Below are 17,941 nucleotides of genomic sequence, written 5' to 3' on the forward strand. Positions count from 1 at the left end.
AGGACAAAAAAATCTATGTAGCTTCATTACCTTGGTCTGGTGATGCTGGAATTCTGTTCTAACGTCTTTGAATTTTTATTCCTTGAAGCTCATCTTGAACTTGTGACCAGGTTCTGAATTCTTCATTTCTCTGCAAAAATCACTACTATGAATGTACACATAGTTTCAGGAAAGCGTCAGATAATATTATATATTAAATAAGTGTAGGATTTTTTTTGCTTGCTGAATTCTCAACACTCAGAAGTTCAGAATTCTTGATTATTTTTGTAACAGTTAAGTTCTCTGTGGAGACAGTGGTAACATGACGAAATATGCCCCTGACCTAAGGTAAAAAAAAAATACTTCTCACTTCTGGAAAATAAAAACAAAAAAATGAAAGGACAGTAGTTTTTCTTAATATATCACAAACACATTTTTTGTTTTGCTGTTGAAAGTTAAGTCTTAGAAGTACAATCAATTAGAAACTGAATCCTCCTAATAACCCATTAACGCCAAATCACAGCAGGAACTCTCATTCATTCTCAGGGGCAATGCAAAATGTCACTTTAGGAGATAGTTTAGCACTTTCATACAAAAGTAAACATACTGTTAACATAAGATTCAGCAGTTGCCCTTGTTGGTATTTACCAAAGTGAGTTGAAAACATGTTCGTACACATGAATGTTTACAGCAGCTTCATTTGTGATTGCCAAAACATGGTAGCAACCAAAATGTCTCAGTAGATGAATGGATAAATGAATGGTGGTACCTCCAGACAATGGAATGTTTGGAATAAAAGAAATGAATCGTCAAGCTACAAAAAGACATGGAAAACCCTTACATGCATGTTGTTAAGTGAAAGAAGCCGGTGTTAAAAAAAAAATGCATATTGTAGGATTCCAACTATATGCCATTGGCAAGTAGGCAAAAACTGTGTGGATAGTAAAAAAAAAAAAAAAAAAATCAGTAGTTTCCAGGGATTCCACAGAAGGGATGAGATGAATAGGTGGAACACAGGTGATTTTTTTTTTTTTTTTTAGGGCAGTAATACTGTATGGTAATGTAATGGTGGATACATATCTTTATGTATTTGTGATGTGAAACCCACAGAAATACAATACAATGTTGAACTTAAATGTAAGCTATAGACCTCATTACCAATTGTAACAAGTGTACCACAGTAATGCAAAGTGTTAGTAATAGAAAAAAGGAGGGAGTAGGCAAGAGATTATATATGAACTTGGTACTTTCTAGTCATTTCTTTGTAAACCTAAAATTACTCAGAAAATAGTCCATTATTTTTTTAAAAAGCTATCAAGCAGTTCAATTTCTTAACTGTATAGCTTTGAAAAGAGATTGTACTGATAAAATGCTTAAATGAATGGGCATTAATCCAAAAACAGGTGCTTCTTAGTGTAAAATAATGTCTTCTCAGATGGCTAAGGCAAACCACTTGAATAAAATGTTATAAGAATAAAGGTAGAAGGTTAAAGTATAATACTATAATACTAAGCCAGAGAGACCATGTGATGGGAGTGACTGATTCCAGAATATACCACGCCAAAGTATGCCTCTTTGGAAGAGGGACTATTTTAAGCTAAAGGCCATTGTGAACCAGCCAACATAAGAAAGTTTTCAAAACAGCACGAGCTTGAGCTTTCCTTCTTAAAGGAAATTTCCATTGGTTAAAAAGTGTCTCTCAAGGGGGCAGCCCAGGTGGCCCAGCGGTTTAGCACTGCCTTCAGCCCAGGGCCTGATCCTGGAGACCGGACCGGGGATCGAGTCCCACATCAAGCTCCCTGCATGGAGCCTGCTTTTTCCTCTGCCTGTGTCTCTGCCTCTCTCTCTCTCTCCTCTCTCTCTCTCTCTCTCTGTCATAAATAAATAAATAAATAAATAAATAAATAAATAAATAAATAAATAACCAGTCAATCAATCTCTCTTTCCCTTTCCAGGAAGAGGAGGGCTATTACTATATTTTTCCCCAGCTTTATTGAGATACAATTGACATTTAACATGGTGTAACTTTAAGGTGTACCACGTGATTTAATATACATATATCAAAGATAAATGTAACATCTCATGAAATGATTACCACAGGTTAGTTAACACATCAGTCACCACCATGTAGTTAGCTTTTTTGTGTGTGGTGAGAACTTTTTTTTTTTTAAGATTTTATCTATTTATTCATAGAGACACACAGAGAGAGAGGCAGAGACACAGGCAGAGGGAGAAGCAGGCTCCACGCAGAGAGCCTGACGGACTCGATCCAGGGTCTCCAGGATCACACCCTGGGCTGCAGGCGGCGCTAAACCGCTGTGCCACGGGGGCTGCCCTGAATTAGTTTTTTAGAATTCACATATAAGAAAGGTCATATGGTATTTGTCTTTCTCGGACTTATTTCATTTAGCAAAATGCCTTCAAACTTCATCCGTGTTTTAAGTGGTCACATTTTGTTCTTTTCTAGGATTGAATAATATTCTATTGTGGGTATAGTATACATATATATCACATTTTACGCTAAGAAGCACCTCTTTGGATATTAGAAAATGAAGGCTATAGAAGATTCTAATTTTCATTAATGTCCATTCATTTGAGTATTCTATCAGTACCATCCAGTTGTGATATCCAGATCACATTTTCTTTATCGATTCCTCTACATTGGACACCTAAGTTGTTCCCATGCTTTGGCTATTGCGAATAATCTCTTCAAGATAGTGATTTTATTTTCTTCAGATAAATACCCAGTAGGAGCACTGAATCAGATGGTAGCTTTATTATTTAATTTTTTGAGGAACTTCCGTACTGTTTTCCCTAGTGCTGTACCAATTTACGTTCCCACCAACAACATGTAAGGGGTCTCTTTTCTCTACATCCTTGCCAACACTTAATAGACATCTTTTATCAGCTTTTATCAATGCAGACAGCATGACTTCAATCTATATTAACAAACTTTACTAAACAACCCTTGTTTACCATACTTTTCCTGGTTACCTACCCATACCTTGCCTCCACTCCTTTGCCCCTCACCAGAAACTCAAAATTCCTTTTCCTTGTTTAGCCTAGGGTGGTTTATAAGCCCAAATTTGAACCACCCCTTTGGGTTACTCATTGCTGGGTATTCCCAATATGCACTTATGTTATTACATGTTACACATGCAATGAACATGTTAACAAAGTTCTATTTGTTTTTGTCTTAAGATTTTCCTCCACGAGGGACATTGATCTGTTGCATCCTATCCCGACCCTTCCTCATCAGGCTTCTGAATCGGTTCAAAGAAGCCTGAAAACTTAGAGTGAACACACCCTAAGCCTGGCTATATAAATAGAATTCTTCCATCTTTTTCCCCTTTGTGTTAGACGTCACCCTGGGTCATTTTGGAAGGCTATACACACATGCCAGTGATGTGATTTCTGTTTCTAAAAGTGATACATCTTTGTAGGTTGAATTGTCTGTAGAGTCTGTAATTATAAAAAGTCATTGAGATCCAACTCTAAAGAAAGATTGGGTGAGCAATATGGATAATAATAATGGTTGGGAGTCAAACCTAAAATATAATTGTTTCATCCATTCATATTTGAGTCCCTGGAAAATATCCCACTTTGGTTTATCCAAATCTTCTCTAGTATATTTAAATTTCAAGCACTCTGAGGTCTTCATGGTCAGTGAAGAAGATGTGAGCTTGTTCAGCAGCTTCAGTTATCTGTATTAAGATTTCTCTAAATCCATATCATATTCCCATCTCCCCTCCTAAAATTAGCTTCTCCTGTGCTTTTTGAGCGTAGTGCCCACACAAGAATACTGTCCACAATTTCCTTCTGTAAATGGTTTATTTGCAGGGAGGTGTATAATCTACTTGCAATTTAAAATTAATCACACAGTCAGATTCGAGGTATGTGAGAAGAGGTCTTCTTTTAAAAGTCCACCAGTCTTATCCCCTCTTCTTAATGAAGCTAAGATCCAAGAAATATAAGTGACTTTTAAAACCACAACCAAATTGGTGGCTCAGATCTTACAATGAATTCCCATCATTTTATGACTTCTTTTTTACTAGTTTAGATTGCCTCTTAAAAGGACTCAGAATAAGAGAAGGAATACAGATGGTCACTAGAAGAACCAGAAGTTCTTCCATTTGATAAGAGAAAATAAAATACAGTAAACATTGCTAAGAAGATTATTTAAAATGGAGCCAGGAGGACAATGAAAAAGTGGGACTTAATGTTTCCTGTCTCAAATTCCCAGAATTATTGCTGACCTCAGCTAAAAGCCAAGGCATCTGCTGCATGTTAGAATTGAACATAAATGGGGGTGTCTGGATGCCTCAATCGTTAAGTGTCTCTTGATTTCAGCTCAGGTCATGATCTCAGGGTTCTAAGATTGAGCCCTGCCCTCAACAGGGAGTCTACTTAAGAATCTCTCTTCCTTGGGCAGCCCTGGTGGCTCAGTGGTTTAGCTCTGCCTTCAAGCCCAGGGCATGATCCTGGAGACCCAGGATCGAGTCCCACGTCAGGCTGCATGGAGCCTGCTTCTCCCTCTGCCTGTGTCTCTGCCTCTCTCTCTGTCTCTCTCATAAATAAATAAATAAAATCTTTGGGAAAAAAAAGATGTTCTGTTCATGGATACCCCAGTGTGAGTAACCATGGAAGTTGCCATTTATATAGAGTTTACTAGATGCCAGGAACGGGACTAGATGCTCTTCATCCTCAGCCTTGCCCTTTCAGATAGGTACTATTATGCCATTCTCTCTCTCTTTCTCTCTCTCTCTCTCTCTCTGAATAAATAAATAAAATCTTTAAAAAAAAATCTCTCTTCCTCTAACTCCACCCCCATCCCTACACACAGGTGTACACACACTCTATAAAATAAATGAATAAATAAAATCTTTTTAAGAAGAATTTAACATAAATGGACTTTCCACCTGGCACTACTAGCAACCAATCACATTTCATTCAAAACAACTTATGTAAATGCCCTTTGTCTCTCCAGAGCACACCTGATATTAGTGACTCTATGTCTCCCAGATTGCAAACCCTAAGACCCCCAATAAATGTACAAATTTTATTTTACAGATTGCAGTTCTGCCTTTCAATATTACATGGTATCAGGAGTGGGATCCAAAGTGACCAGCAGTCATCTCCAGCACTTGCTGCCATCTCCAGCACTGCCATGGATTTGAGTAAGGTATTGCAAGACTGGCTTTGGGTCATGGCAGTTAAGTCCTCTCGGCCTATAGTTGGGTGTTCTGTCTTGCTGGCTTCTGTCCTCACATTCAAGGAGAGGATTCTGTCTTCATGTTTCCTAGTGGAAGATTCTAGTTTTAGTAGCCTTCTGAGTACTAATTCTTGGGAAACTCTGCTTCTAAGAAGGGTTCTTATGTGCCAACATCTTCTGGGACTCCTACAGTTTTCTGTTTAAAGAATATGGTCCTTCCTGCTGTAAATTTTTGCCCTGTTGGACTCCTATTACCTGGGATGAATGAAAACTCCACTGGCTATGATGGGGCAAAAATCAGTTCACTTCTGTGCACAATTGGAAAAAAGGCTGTAAAACCAAACAAAGCCAGTGGAAAGCTTCTTTTAATCGGTATCTTAGAGGCCTCAAAAAAAAAAAAAAAAAAACTGAGAAGTTTGCTTACCTTTAGCCAGTTAGCTTCCAAAAGTTTTGAGTTAGGGACGCCTGGGTGGCTCAGTGGTTGAGTGCCTGCCTTTGGCTCAGGGCAGGATCCTAGGGTCCAGGATTGAGTCCCACATCGGGCTCCCTGTGGGGAGCCTGCTTCTCCCTCTGCCTGTGTCTCTGCTCTCTCTCTCTCATGAATAAAAAAATCTTTAAAAAAGAAAAAAACAAAAGTTTAGAGTTAATTCAGATCTTTCCAAGAGGCTTTCAGAATTAGAAAACTAGGCCAAACAAAAGCAGACACATAGATCAATGGAACAAAATAGAGAATCCAGAAGTGGACCCTCAACTTTATGGTCAACTAATATTTGACAAAGGAGGAAAGACTATCCACTGGAAAAAAGACAGTCTCTTCAATAAATGGTGCTGGGAAAATTGGACATCCACATGCAGAATAATGAAACTAGACCACTCTCTTGCACCATACACAAAGATAAACTCAAAATGTGAGACAAGATTCCATCAAAATCCTAGAGGAGAACACAGGCAACACCCTTTTTGAACTCGGCCACAGTAACTTCTTGCAAGATACATCCATGAAGGCAAGAGAAACAAAAGCAAAAATGAACTATTGGGACTTCATCAAGATATGAAGCTTCTGCACAGCAAAAGATACAGTCAACAAAACTAAAAGACAACCTACAGAATGGGAGAAGATATTTGCAAATGACGTATCAGATAAAGGGCTAGTTTCCAAGATCTATAAAGAACCTATTAAACTCAACAGCAAAGAAACAAACAATCCAATCATGAAATGGGCAAAAGACATGAAGAGAAATCTCACAGTGGAAGACATAGACACGGCCAACATGCCCATGAGAAAATGCTCCGCATCACTTGCCATCAGGGAAATACAAATCAAAACCACGATGAGATACCACCTCACACCAGTGAGAATGGGGAAAATTAACAAGGCAGGAAACCACAAATGTTGGAGAGGATGCGGAGAAAGGGGAACCCTCTTACACTGTTGGTGGGAATGTGAACTGGTGCAGCCACTCTGGAAAACTGTGTGGAGGTTCCTCAAAGAGTTAAAAATAGATCTGCCCTATGACCCAGCAATTGCACTGGGGATTTACCCCAAAGATACAGATGCAATGAAACACCGGGACACCTGCACCCCAGTGTTTATAGCAGCAATGTCCACAATAGCCAAACTGTGGAAGGAGCCTCAGTGTCCATCAAAAGATGAATGGATAAAGAAGATGTGGTCTATGAATACAATGGAATATTACTCAGCCATTAGAAATGACAAATACCCCCCATTTGCTTCGACCGGAATGGAACTGGAGGGTATTATGCTGAGTGAAATAAGTCAATCGGAGAAGGACAAACATTATATGGTCTCATTCATTTGGGGAATATAAAAAATAGTGAAAGGGAATAAAGGGGAAAGGAGAAAAAATGAGTGGGAAATATCAGAAAGGGAGACAGAACACGAGAGACTCCTAACTCTGGGAAACAAACTAGGGGTGGTGGAAGGGAAGGTGGGCGGGGGGTGGGGGTGAGTGGGTGATGGGCACTGAGGGGAGGCACTTGATGGGATAAGCACTGAGTGTTCTTCTATATGTTGGCAAATTGAACACCAATAAAAAATAAATTTATATAAAATAAAATAAAACTTATGATAGACTATCAAAGAAAAAAAACTAGGCCAAATCTTCATAACCCCTTCCTTCACACTCACCCCACTACTCCATCTCCTTTTCCTCTATATCCATCCTTAGCTCAGCTCTCCTCCTATGCTGCAGACCCTCAACCCTCTTCAGATCCTACAGGACCTAAAGCTCCCTTAACCTTCAGTGGGACAAGAAGGTGGGGAGGGTTAAGCCTGGGGAAGCAAGAGTTGCCTAGACTTCCTTCACTCCCTGGTCAAAGGCTGAATTACACCCCATAGCTAAAGAATTCCCTAAAGCCACTGAAGACCTTCATAAATTATATGCTGAGGAATTTGCCATTGTGATCCAAACATATGAGCCTGTTTTTTTTTTTTCTGGTTTATATCAACCAATTATAATGGTAGTTGATAGAGGACAAGCTAGGAACTACATGCATCTAGCCCATTGGGATAATACTAGATGAATTCTCCAAATGGAGAGCTACTGCAGAACTAATGTCCTTAAACTGAGAAAGAGACTCAAACTATTCCTAAGACTTTCCCAAAATCCATAGATGGACTACATTGTTGATTTCCCAAAATCCATAGATGGACTACATTGTTGAATTTTTTTCCCAAAAAACCCTCAAGAATCTGTTCTCAATTATTGTAACTAGTACAACTAGAGACAATCTTTGCCAAAAACTCTGCCCTTTCTGCTATTGCCATTTTTAATTCCATCTTTATCGATGGCTTAGTTGAAGAACTATCATTACTCATAAAGAGAACTCATTTAAAATTGGCAGGCTATGCTGATCTCTTTAATCTGCTAGTCCACTAGCTTGAACTTAATCAAAGTCTAATAAAAAGAAAGCCACCTAGATTATGAACCTTCAAAAGTTAAGAGCTAACCAATCCCCATTTCAGGTTTATGGCACTATTCCAAGAGGTACCTGTCATTACTATAAAAAACTGGGACATTTAAAAAAGATTGCCTAAAACTGAGAAGATTGACCCAAGACAAGGGTTAAGTCAACCTTCCCAGTCTCCATTTCAAGTACCCCAGTGAAAGGATTCTTTCACCCATCTCAACAGTAGAGCTGCTCTGAAGGCTTATAGAGGCAACTTCATTTCCACCCTCTATGATTTGATCAGTTTCCCCCAAAGTATTGGTTCGGAGGAAAGAAAAAATCTCATGTGTCTCTGTTCAGGCTTTGCTTATCAATTTTAGACCCAACCAGTGTCTTCTGTCCCCTTTTCCTCAAAATACTTGAAATGTATAATAACAATCACCCTATTACTCTTGTATTTTTTTGTATATATTTTTTATTGGAGTTCAATTTGCCAACATATAGCATAACACCCAGTGCTCATCCGTTAAGTACCCCCCTCAGTGACCATCACCCAGTCACCCCAACCCCCTGCTCACCTCCGTTTCCACCACCCCTTGTTCGTTTCCCAGAGTTAGGAGTCTCTCCTGTTCTGTCACCCTCACTGATATTTCCCACTCATTTTTTCTCCTTTCCCCTTTATTCCCTTTCACTATTTTTTATATTCCCCAAATGAATGAGACCATATGTTTGTCCTTCTCAGACTGATTTATTTCACTCAGCATAATACCCTCTAGTTCCATCCATGTCGAAGCAAATGGTGGGTATTTGTCGTTCCTTTTTATATATATACAGATTTTTTAATTTATTTATTCATGAGAGACACGGGGGGGGGGCAGAGACACAGGCAGAGGGAGAAGCAGACTCCATGCAGGGAGCCTGACGTGAGACTCAATCCCGGGTCTCCAGGTTCACGCTCTGGGCCGAAGGCGGCCCCAAACTGCTGAGCCACCCAGGCTGCCCATATTTGTCGTTTCTTTTTTTTTTTTTACTTTTTTTTTTACTTTTCTTTTTACTTTTCTTTTTTATATAAATTTATTTTTTATTGGTGTTCAATTTGCCAACATATAGAATAACACCCAGTGCTCATCCCATCAAGTGCCTCCCCTCAGTGCCCATCACCCAGTCACCCCCACCCCCCGCCCTCGTCCCCTTCCACCACCCCTAGTTCGTTTCCCAGAGTTAGGAGTCTCATGTTCTATCTCCCTTTCTGATATTATATTTGTCATTTCTAATGGCTGAGTAATATTCCATTATATATATAGACCACATCTTCTTTATCCATGCATCTTTCGATTGACACTGAGGCTCCTTCCACAGTTTGGCTATTGTGGACATGACTGCTATAAACATTGGGGTGCAGGTATTTAAGTTTTCTTTTTTTTTTTTAAAGATTTTTATTTTATTTATTCATAGAGACAGAGAGAGAGAGAGAGAGAGAGAGAGAGGCAGAGACACAGGCAGAGGGAGAAGCAGGCACCACACAGAGAGCCTGACGTGGGACTCGATCCTGGGTCTCCAGGATCACGCCCTGGGCTGCAGGCGGCGCTAAACCGCTGCGCCACCGGGGCTGCCCGGTATTTAAGTTTTCACTGCAACTGTATCTTTGGGGTAAATCCCCAGTAGTGCAATTGCTGGGTTGTAGGGTAGTTATATTTTTAACTCTGAGGGACCTCCACACAGTTTTCCAGAGTGGCTGTACTACTAGATCTTAGATTCACTCCCAATGGGAGATACTCTCGCCCTTTGATATAATAACTGGAAGACCAATGAGATTAGATCAAGGTGCATACGAACCCAGCTTTTAAAGGTAAGGTGATGACTTGTTGTAAGGGATTGATATAGATCCTTCAGAGAAATGAGAAATTGGTAGAACAGTCTTTTCACACTGTGCTCCTAGGAGATAAAGACCTCAAACATCATGGCCTTCAACCTGGAGACATGGTTGATTGGAAAAGACCTCCAGAAAGATTCCTTCCAGCCTTGCTAGAGGGGAGCATGCCAGATATTATTGACCAGTCATGGTGCTGCTAAATTAGAAGGCATGTACTCATTGATTCATATTTCTCAGTTTAAAAAGGCTTCAGCATCTAACTGGACCACCAAACCGACCAGAGACCTCAAACTAACCCTTTCTTGGAAAAGGAAGCAGATGACATCTGTGTACACTACCTCACAAGATTCAGGGTCAGGTCACTATTATGTTCATAAGATACTTCACATCAATTCTTATGAGGCTTATTTCTCTTCCCTTTCATTTTCACTTTTGATTGGGAAAACAATGCTGTAATTTAATTATCAGAGTCCCTTGCTACTTTTGGAAACCTTTCTATTGGATTTGTCATCATACTCCTACTGGGTTATTGATAATAATGACCCCATAATGTTACCTATATACAATTTCTCCATGGTCCCAAATATTTCCATTAGTTATAGCAAAACACCTTCCTCCATCACTATTCATGTCAAGATATTCTTGCCTTAAGAAAACCTTCGATGTTTTATGCTCACTCCCCCTAAATTAAAGACCACCTCCTGGGTCAACGGAACTTTGATTAGCAAAAAATGGAAATCCACTCCTTCCCTTCCTATGATTTCCTCTATACAAGTTGTGTATCTCCCACCTGTTCTAACATAGAAATCTTTTCACCTGTCCATCTCCATTATGCCAAGTCTTTTGGATATCACTACTTGAATGTAACAACGCATCATCCATCAAACCTGATACTATCTTTCAAAAACTCAGTGGTGCTCTTTTAACCAAACAACTGGACATTCAAAGCTCTCTGATCCCTGCTTAGATGCTATCCCCCTTCTCCTTTATAAAACTGAGAGCTTGGCATTCCATGCACCCCCACAGTATATATCTTTGTGCATATACCAGTACTCTTTGGACACTTGTTTAGATAGCTGGAGAATTAGTAGCCAAGGCCTTTTGGGCCACCTTATTTCCCCCCTTAAAATTCTCAGATCCCATCTGATCTCCCATCACATGAAGAAAAGGGACTTATCCATAATAGATTATCTGATGAAGATCCTTCTGATTATGAAGATAATAGCTGCCCTGCAGGGTTTTCTGTCAATTATCAGTGACTACTGTCTCTCCTTTGAAGTTTCTTTTTCTGGCTGGGGCTTGGTATTTTCCAACATAAGATCACATTGTAGAATTTAACTAGAATAAGTCTATAAATTGTATTATTGTTATTTTAATTTGTACCCTACTTATTATTTTCAAATTATGTCATACATTTCCCAGTGTTGTTCTACTCAAAATGTCAACATAATAGTTGCTAAAAGATTTGAAAATATTCATCAGGCCTACTCACTGACAGTGACAAGTGAAACTTCAGTTGACATAGCCTAAGATCCACTTCCTTAAACCTCCTTGTTGCTCAGATGTAGCCTTAAGACTCTCACACAAAGATCTACCAACCAGGAGACTCTCTCCACTCTCACTGCCCTGCCCCCCCCCCCACCCCGGGACTTGATGCACCTGGAGGAGGCTGTTGGCCACTCAGGCATCACATTGGGACTACAAAGCTAAGGTTGATTATAGAGAAAGATCTTGATTAGAAAGGGGGAATGATAATGAAGAGAATAAATTAGGAGCAAGCATTGATAAGAGGGTTATTTAATAATGGAACCAGGAAGACATTGAGGAAGTAGGATTTACGTCTCCGGTCTCAAATTCTCAGAATTGTTGCTGTCCTCAGCTAAAAGCCAAGGTATCCACAACATGGTAGAATGGTCATAAGGGGACTTTCTGCCTAGCACTAGTTCTAACAACCAATCAGAATACATTCTAACTGTAGCTATACCAGCACCAGTCACATTTTGTTTGTTTAAAACAACTTTAAAACTTTCTTGCTTTAAGAACCTTGACCTCCTGGGTCTCTCCAGAGCACACTCTTGATTTCAGTTGACTCTGTCTCTCCCAAATTGGGATCCCCAAGACCCCCAAATAGAACAGACACATCTTCTTTTGTAGACTGTGGTTTTGCCCTTCACTGATCAACACATTCTAAATGTTGGTGAGGAGGGTACTGAAATGTCTTTATTATTTTTAAAAGTGTTGCTTTTGCCAAAATATGTTTATAGAAAGCTTTGGTGGATAGATACATACAAGTGGATCAAATTGTGATTATCTGGTGAAAATGCCAGCCCAAAATTAAGTGGATTCTGGGATCCCTGGGTGGCACAATGGTTTGGCGCCTACCTTTGGCCCAGGGCGCGATCCTGGAGACCCGGGATCGAATCCCACGTCGGGCTCCCGGTGCATGGAGCCTGCTTCTCTGCCTCTCTCTCTCTCTGTGTGTGTGACTATCATAAATAAAAAAAAAAAGCTTAAGTGGATTCTGAATTCTCAAAGGAAATTTTGAATGTGCTACTGCTTACAACAAGAACATTAGATACACATTTTTTCCACCAATGAAAGTGACAGCTTCCCACAAACATTTTATGTTCAAGGTCTTAAAATCTATTCCAGTAACAGGAAGAGCTAAGACATTTCTATAGAAGCCCTGAAGTAATTTCTGTGATGCTCTGTAATGTAAGAAGTGACATAGGAAAGGTGATTATCTCATCTCCATGAAAAATCCATTTTGGGGATCCCTGGGTGGTGCAGCGGTTTGGCGCCTGCCTTTGGCCCAGGGCGCGATCCTGGAGATCCGGGATCGAATCCCACGTCAGGCTCCCGGTGCATGGAGCCTGCTTCTCCCTCTGCCTGTGTCTCTGCCTCTCTCTCTCACTGTGTGTCTATCATGAATAAATAAAAATTAAAAAAAAAAAAAAAGAACAAACTCAAGTGGAGTTTGGTTTAAAAAAAAAAAAAAGAAGAAAAATCCATTTTGAAGAGATAGTACTTGAACTTCCTGTATGTAAGTATGTAAGTACTTTATCTTCCTTCCTGTCATAAGACTAAAAAAAACTAGAGTTTTGATTTCTGCTTCAATCCTTCATCCCTCCCACCAACAGAAAAGAAATAACTATACCAAAGTGTTATAGAATATACAATGCAAAAGAATGAAACTTACCTAATTGCAGCTTATGTGAAACAAGCAAGCGACAATATAAATGTAAGTAACATTAAGATACTCATAAAGCTGGCATTTCCTCAAAGCCGTTTACCTAAGACATTAACACAGTATGCAAAGTCAATCTCATGTTTCACCAAGCCTCTATGAAGGAGGAGTATCATTTTTTAAAAGTGAGGTAGAAAATTCAAAGAAACTAATTAAAGCTCACTCTAGGCAGAGAACGTGTGTGATTGCTACTTGGTTTTTGTTGCTATCAAGAAGACTGACTTTAGAGACCATAAAGCATAGAACTAAACCAGCCATCCCATGCCCTGTTACCAGGAAGTGAAGGCTGAAGAAAGGCAGTGGGGATTTACTGAAGTTCATTGCTTCTAGCCAGATCCCTCCTGCAACCTAATTTCATTAGTGGGCCAGTGTTTTTCTTCCATATGTATTAGAGGTGATGAGGAAGGAATGGTAGATTATTATAGTAAGCTTATTATAATAGAAACAATATTTTAAAAATTTTGCAAAAGAGAAAGAGGATATGTGATTAAAGCTATTTTATCTGACATTTAATAAGCCTTGTCACTCTTGAAATTCCAACTGCTAAAAAAAAAAAAAAGAAATTCCAACTGCTACTATTGCTTGCTTACTTTACCTTTTGCCTAGTCCACACAAGAATTGATCTAAATTAAACAAAAGTGATTACAATCACATCAGATTCCATGCATTAGGTAGCCTCCATCCCTGTGATTCTGCTATGCAGGATATTACTTTATTGTAATACAGTATACTGATGGAGTTTAAAACAAAACATGTTACCCCAAAATATGGAATCCTGGCATGTTGAATATTTGAGGCTGAAAGAGTTTGAGAAAATGGCAGAAACAGGTTGGTCTCTGACCTCCCCTACATCCCTTGCCTTACTTCCCTGAAACATGTTGTAAAACTGCCATGTGATTGATAGGTGCCCTCCCACTAGCTGGAAGAGAAAAGCATCCTTAACTCTAAATAAGAAGGGATGCCGAAAAGAATCTGAACAAACAGGCCTTGCTAAAATTACCCCTGTTTATTACAAATAACTCATGCTCTTTGACCTGTAATATCATATTTTTGATAAACCCAGCATAAAAATACACAGCTCTAAAAAATATATACACAGCTCTAACCATTTATTCACGTCTTTATTTCCTTACAGAAGGCTCCTGTGTCCTGGATGTACTCCTTATTTTGATTGTAGTGATCATTTCTTGAGTGTAATGTCAGTATTTCTCAATTGTACATGTAAATGGAGCAGTTTCAGGCAGCCTGGGTAGCTCAGCAGTTTAGCACCACCTTCAGCCCAGGGCGTGATCCTGGAGACCCGGGATTGAGTCCCACATCGGGCTCCCCACATGGAGCCTGCTTCTCCCTCTGCCTGTGTCTCTGCCTCTCTCTGTTTCTCATGAATAAATAAATAAAATATTTTTTAAAAATTAAATAAATGGAGCAGTTTATGTTTTGTAAATGATATGCCTTTTGATAATATTTAAAATAAAATCCCAAAACCTATGTGTCTGGGGCAGAGCAACCAACTAGCAAGTGATCAGGGCAAAGACAAATTAAAAAAAAACAATTATGGCTTACTTTCTGTGCCCCAGCACTACAAGGGCTGGTGTGGATTTGTGGACTGTGGGCTCACTGAGGTCACAAGTTCCCCATCAGCCAGATCCTGTTCATTGCTGTCTATGCTTAGGTGTTACTGTTACTCTAATTTCAGTGGGAAATTGTTGCAGAGTTTCAGACAGGGACCTATATGATTTGAGTGATGGAAGACATGAGAGTCACATGTATGTAAAATTGGAAGAGCAATCAAGCACACTAAGTACAAGTGCTCTAGAAATGTCCAAGATGCAAAGGATGAGCTCACTTCATCCCATGACAAATTGGGATAACAGAAGATATGTGAGAACAACCTGAAGACTGGCACAACAGATCTTCCACAGTCAATCATAGGAGCCCACATCAAAACAGGGTAGGAGGGCAGAGACATAGGAACCAGAGCACTGGTAAGACTGACCACAAATGAGAGGGACACCATGAGCACAGAAGAGTGAGGATGGGACCCCACACAAGTGCCCCAGGCATGACAGACCCATGCTGGGAAAACAAGTCCTTATAACATTGGGCTTTGAAAATCAGGGGGCCTTAACCTATTTTAATCCATGTGTTTTAATTATCGGGCTTAGCTCCTAGAGAGCCAGAGGGCGAAAGGAAACAGTCCCTTCCTTCAAAGAGCCACCTTTAACAACACGACCAAGACATACATTGAAGCAGGAGTTCGAAAAGCACTTGGAGAGGTGGCTCAGTTGGTTAAGCATCTGCCTTCAGCTCAGATCATGATCTCAGAGTCCTGGAATCGAGCACCGTGTCAGGCTTCCTGCTCAGCAGGGAGTCCGTTTCTCCCTCTCCCTCTGCCTTTCCCCCTACTCATGCTTGCTCACTTGCTTTCAAATAAATACATAAAATCTTTTAAAATACACTTGGAGTATACCTGTTGAATATTTATTTACTAAAATGTGCTAGAAAAAGAAAATAAAATGTGCTAGAGGGACAGGAATCTTCAGGAGACTTCTCCAAGAACAAAACTTCTGGCAGGCACTATTTCTCTTCCCTTACCCCATCCTAGATAGCTGGATTCTTTCAAACCAGCACAAACACTCTACCTATCTTAGGACTACACACCCTGTCCCCATGTTCCCTTGCGGACCAGCCCCATTAAAATCCACCCAAATTCTCAAGCATCTTTCCAAATAGGCTTCTGCTCGGGGACACCCTGCATGCAGCTTCTGCAGGAACTAATGCCACTCCAAAAGTGACTCCTGTCCTGGGTAAGGGGGAAAGATAACCACACAAACCAGCAGGCCTTGAGTTCCAACAGCCAAGTCTTAGCTGACAGCACAAGGAGAGTGTCCTGCTTTTAGGTGCAACTACAGCCCTAGCAAAAGGACTGGGGTAAGTTACCTGGTCTGTTGGCCACGCCCACCAACGGAAGCTGCTTAGGGGGAGTACACTGCATTTCAGTGTGCATTCAACTGTAGCACAAGGATTTAAGTGCAGAGAGCTAACATGAATGCTGACACTGCCAAATCACAAGCCTGTGGTGGCCTCAGGCCCCTCAACAGCACGGGACAACCCTGCCAGGTGCACCCATAGTGTGCAAAGCAGGCCATTGCAGCCAGCTCCACAAACCGCAAACATGGCTCAGCCACAACAATAGGGCACACTCAACCCATATAAGAGACCCCAATGGAGCACCTGGCTCTGGTGACCATGGGCAATGTGCTACAGGGCACCACAGGACCACTTCTTCATAAGGTTGCTACTCTCAAGATCAGGAGACAGCAGATATTCCTAATATATAGAAACAAAAACATACAAAATAAGGAGACAGAAGAATATGTCCCAAATGAAAGAGGGAGACAGAATCACAGCACAACTAAATTCTGAAATGGAGATAAGCAGTGTGCCTAATAAAGAATTCCAAGTGTAAGGGTCATAAACATACTGGACTTGAGCGTGGAGGATCTCAGTGAGACCTTAAACAAAGAGACATAAAACATACTCTACCCCTCCGCCTTAAAAGCCCAGACAGGAACAGGGTCCAGATGCCGTAACAGGAAGATCTAGTACAGTGATTTTGTGAGCTTGGCAAGTCTTGGTTCATAAGCCAAACACCAGTCCCAGTGACACTGGGACACACATGCAAAAAAGCTACAATTTTTAAAAGGCCTGAAAAAGGGGTGCCTGGGTGGCTCACTTGGTTAAGGGTCTACCTTCAGCTCAGGTCGTGATCCCAGGACCTGGGATTAAGCCTATTCTCCTCTCTCTCCTTGCTCCTCCCTCTGCTTGTGATCTCTCTTGGACAAATAAATAAAAACTTAAAAATAAATAAAAGGCCTGAAGAGCTGCAGGAACACTTTCTTCCCCTCTACCTTAAAACCGGAGACCAGAACAGGACCTGGCTGGCAAGGAGCTTGCGACCTCAGTGAGTCCACAGTCCACAAGCCCACACTAGCCCCCATAGTGCTGGGGTACTGAAAGTAAGCCACAGTTTTTTTTAATTTCTCATTTTCATTTCTCTTCTTATTTTTTGTCTTTACTCTTTTTTCATTTTTTTCTCAAATTGTATTTTTATTATAATTACTTTCAGTAAGAAGCTGTGGTTTAGAACAACTAGCATATATAGCCACAATTCCAGTCAGCCAGCAAAATTCACCAGGCAGTGTCCATTCGAGACTATTCCTTCAGGGACACTTGGGTGGCTCAGTGGTTGGTTGAGTGTCTGCCTTGGGCTCAGGTCATGATCCCGGTGTCCTGGGATCGAGTCCCGCATCGAGCTCCCAATGGGGAGCCTGCTTCTCCCTCTGTGTATGTCTTCCTCTCTCTCTCTCTCATAAATAAATAAAATCTTAAAAAAAAAAGACCATTCCTTCAATTTTAGGAGAAGTAGCTGTTCCATGTAATCTGTACAAATACATAAAGTCAAGCAAAATGGGGAGACAGAGGAATATGCTCTAAAAAAAGAAAAATCTCAGAAAAGAACTAAATGAAGCAGAGATAAGTAATATACCTGATAAAAAGAATTTAAAGTAGGGACACCTGGGTGGCTCAGTGGTTGAGCATCTGCCTTTGGCTCAGGGCGCTATCCCGGAGTCCCAAGATCTAGTCCTGCATCAGGCTCCATGCATGGAGCCTGTTCTCCCTCTGCCTCTGTCTCTATGTCTCTCACGAATAAATAAAA

The 17,941-nt window shown here is 40.5% G+C and overlaps 2 long non-coding RNA genes across 4 annotated transcripts in view; one reads left to right on the forward strand and one right to left on the reverse strand.

The window, feature by feature from the left end:
- LOC144308705 (uncharacterized) overlaps window positions 1-17,941 on the forward strand; it is an 89,936-nt gene that overhangs the window by 46,147 nt on the left and 25,848 nt on the right. For all 3 annotated transcript variants that reach the window (XR_013375058.1, XR_013375061.1, XR_013375059.1), the window contains one exon: window positions 5,050-5,161. This is a non-coding gene — a long non-coding RNA (uncharacterized LOC144308705). The remainder of the gene's footprint in view (window positions 1-5,049; window positions 5,162-17,941) is intronic.
- LOC144308706 (uncharacterized) overlaps window positions 5,236-17,941 on the reverse strand; it is a 53,811-nt gene continuing 41,105 nt past the window's right edge. The window contains exons 3-4 of the long non-coding RNA XR_013375062.1: window positions 5,616-5,803; window positions 5,236-5,278 (exon numbers count right to left, since the gene is read on the reverse strand). This is a non-coding gene — a long non-coding RNA (uncharacterized LOC144308706). The remainder of the gene's footprint in view (window positions 5,279-5,615; window positions 5,804-17,941) is intronic.

Source organism: Canis aureus, chromosome X (genome assembly GCF_053574225.1).
Source record: "Canis aureus isolate CA01 chromosome X, VMU_Caureus_v.1.0, whole genome shotgun sequence".
Lineage (NCBI taxonomy): Eukaryota > Metazoa > Chordata > Mammalia > Carnivora > Canidae > Canis > Canis aureus.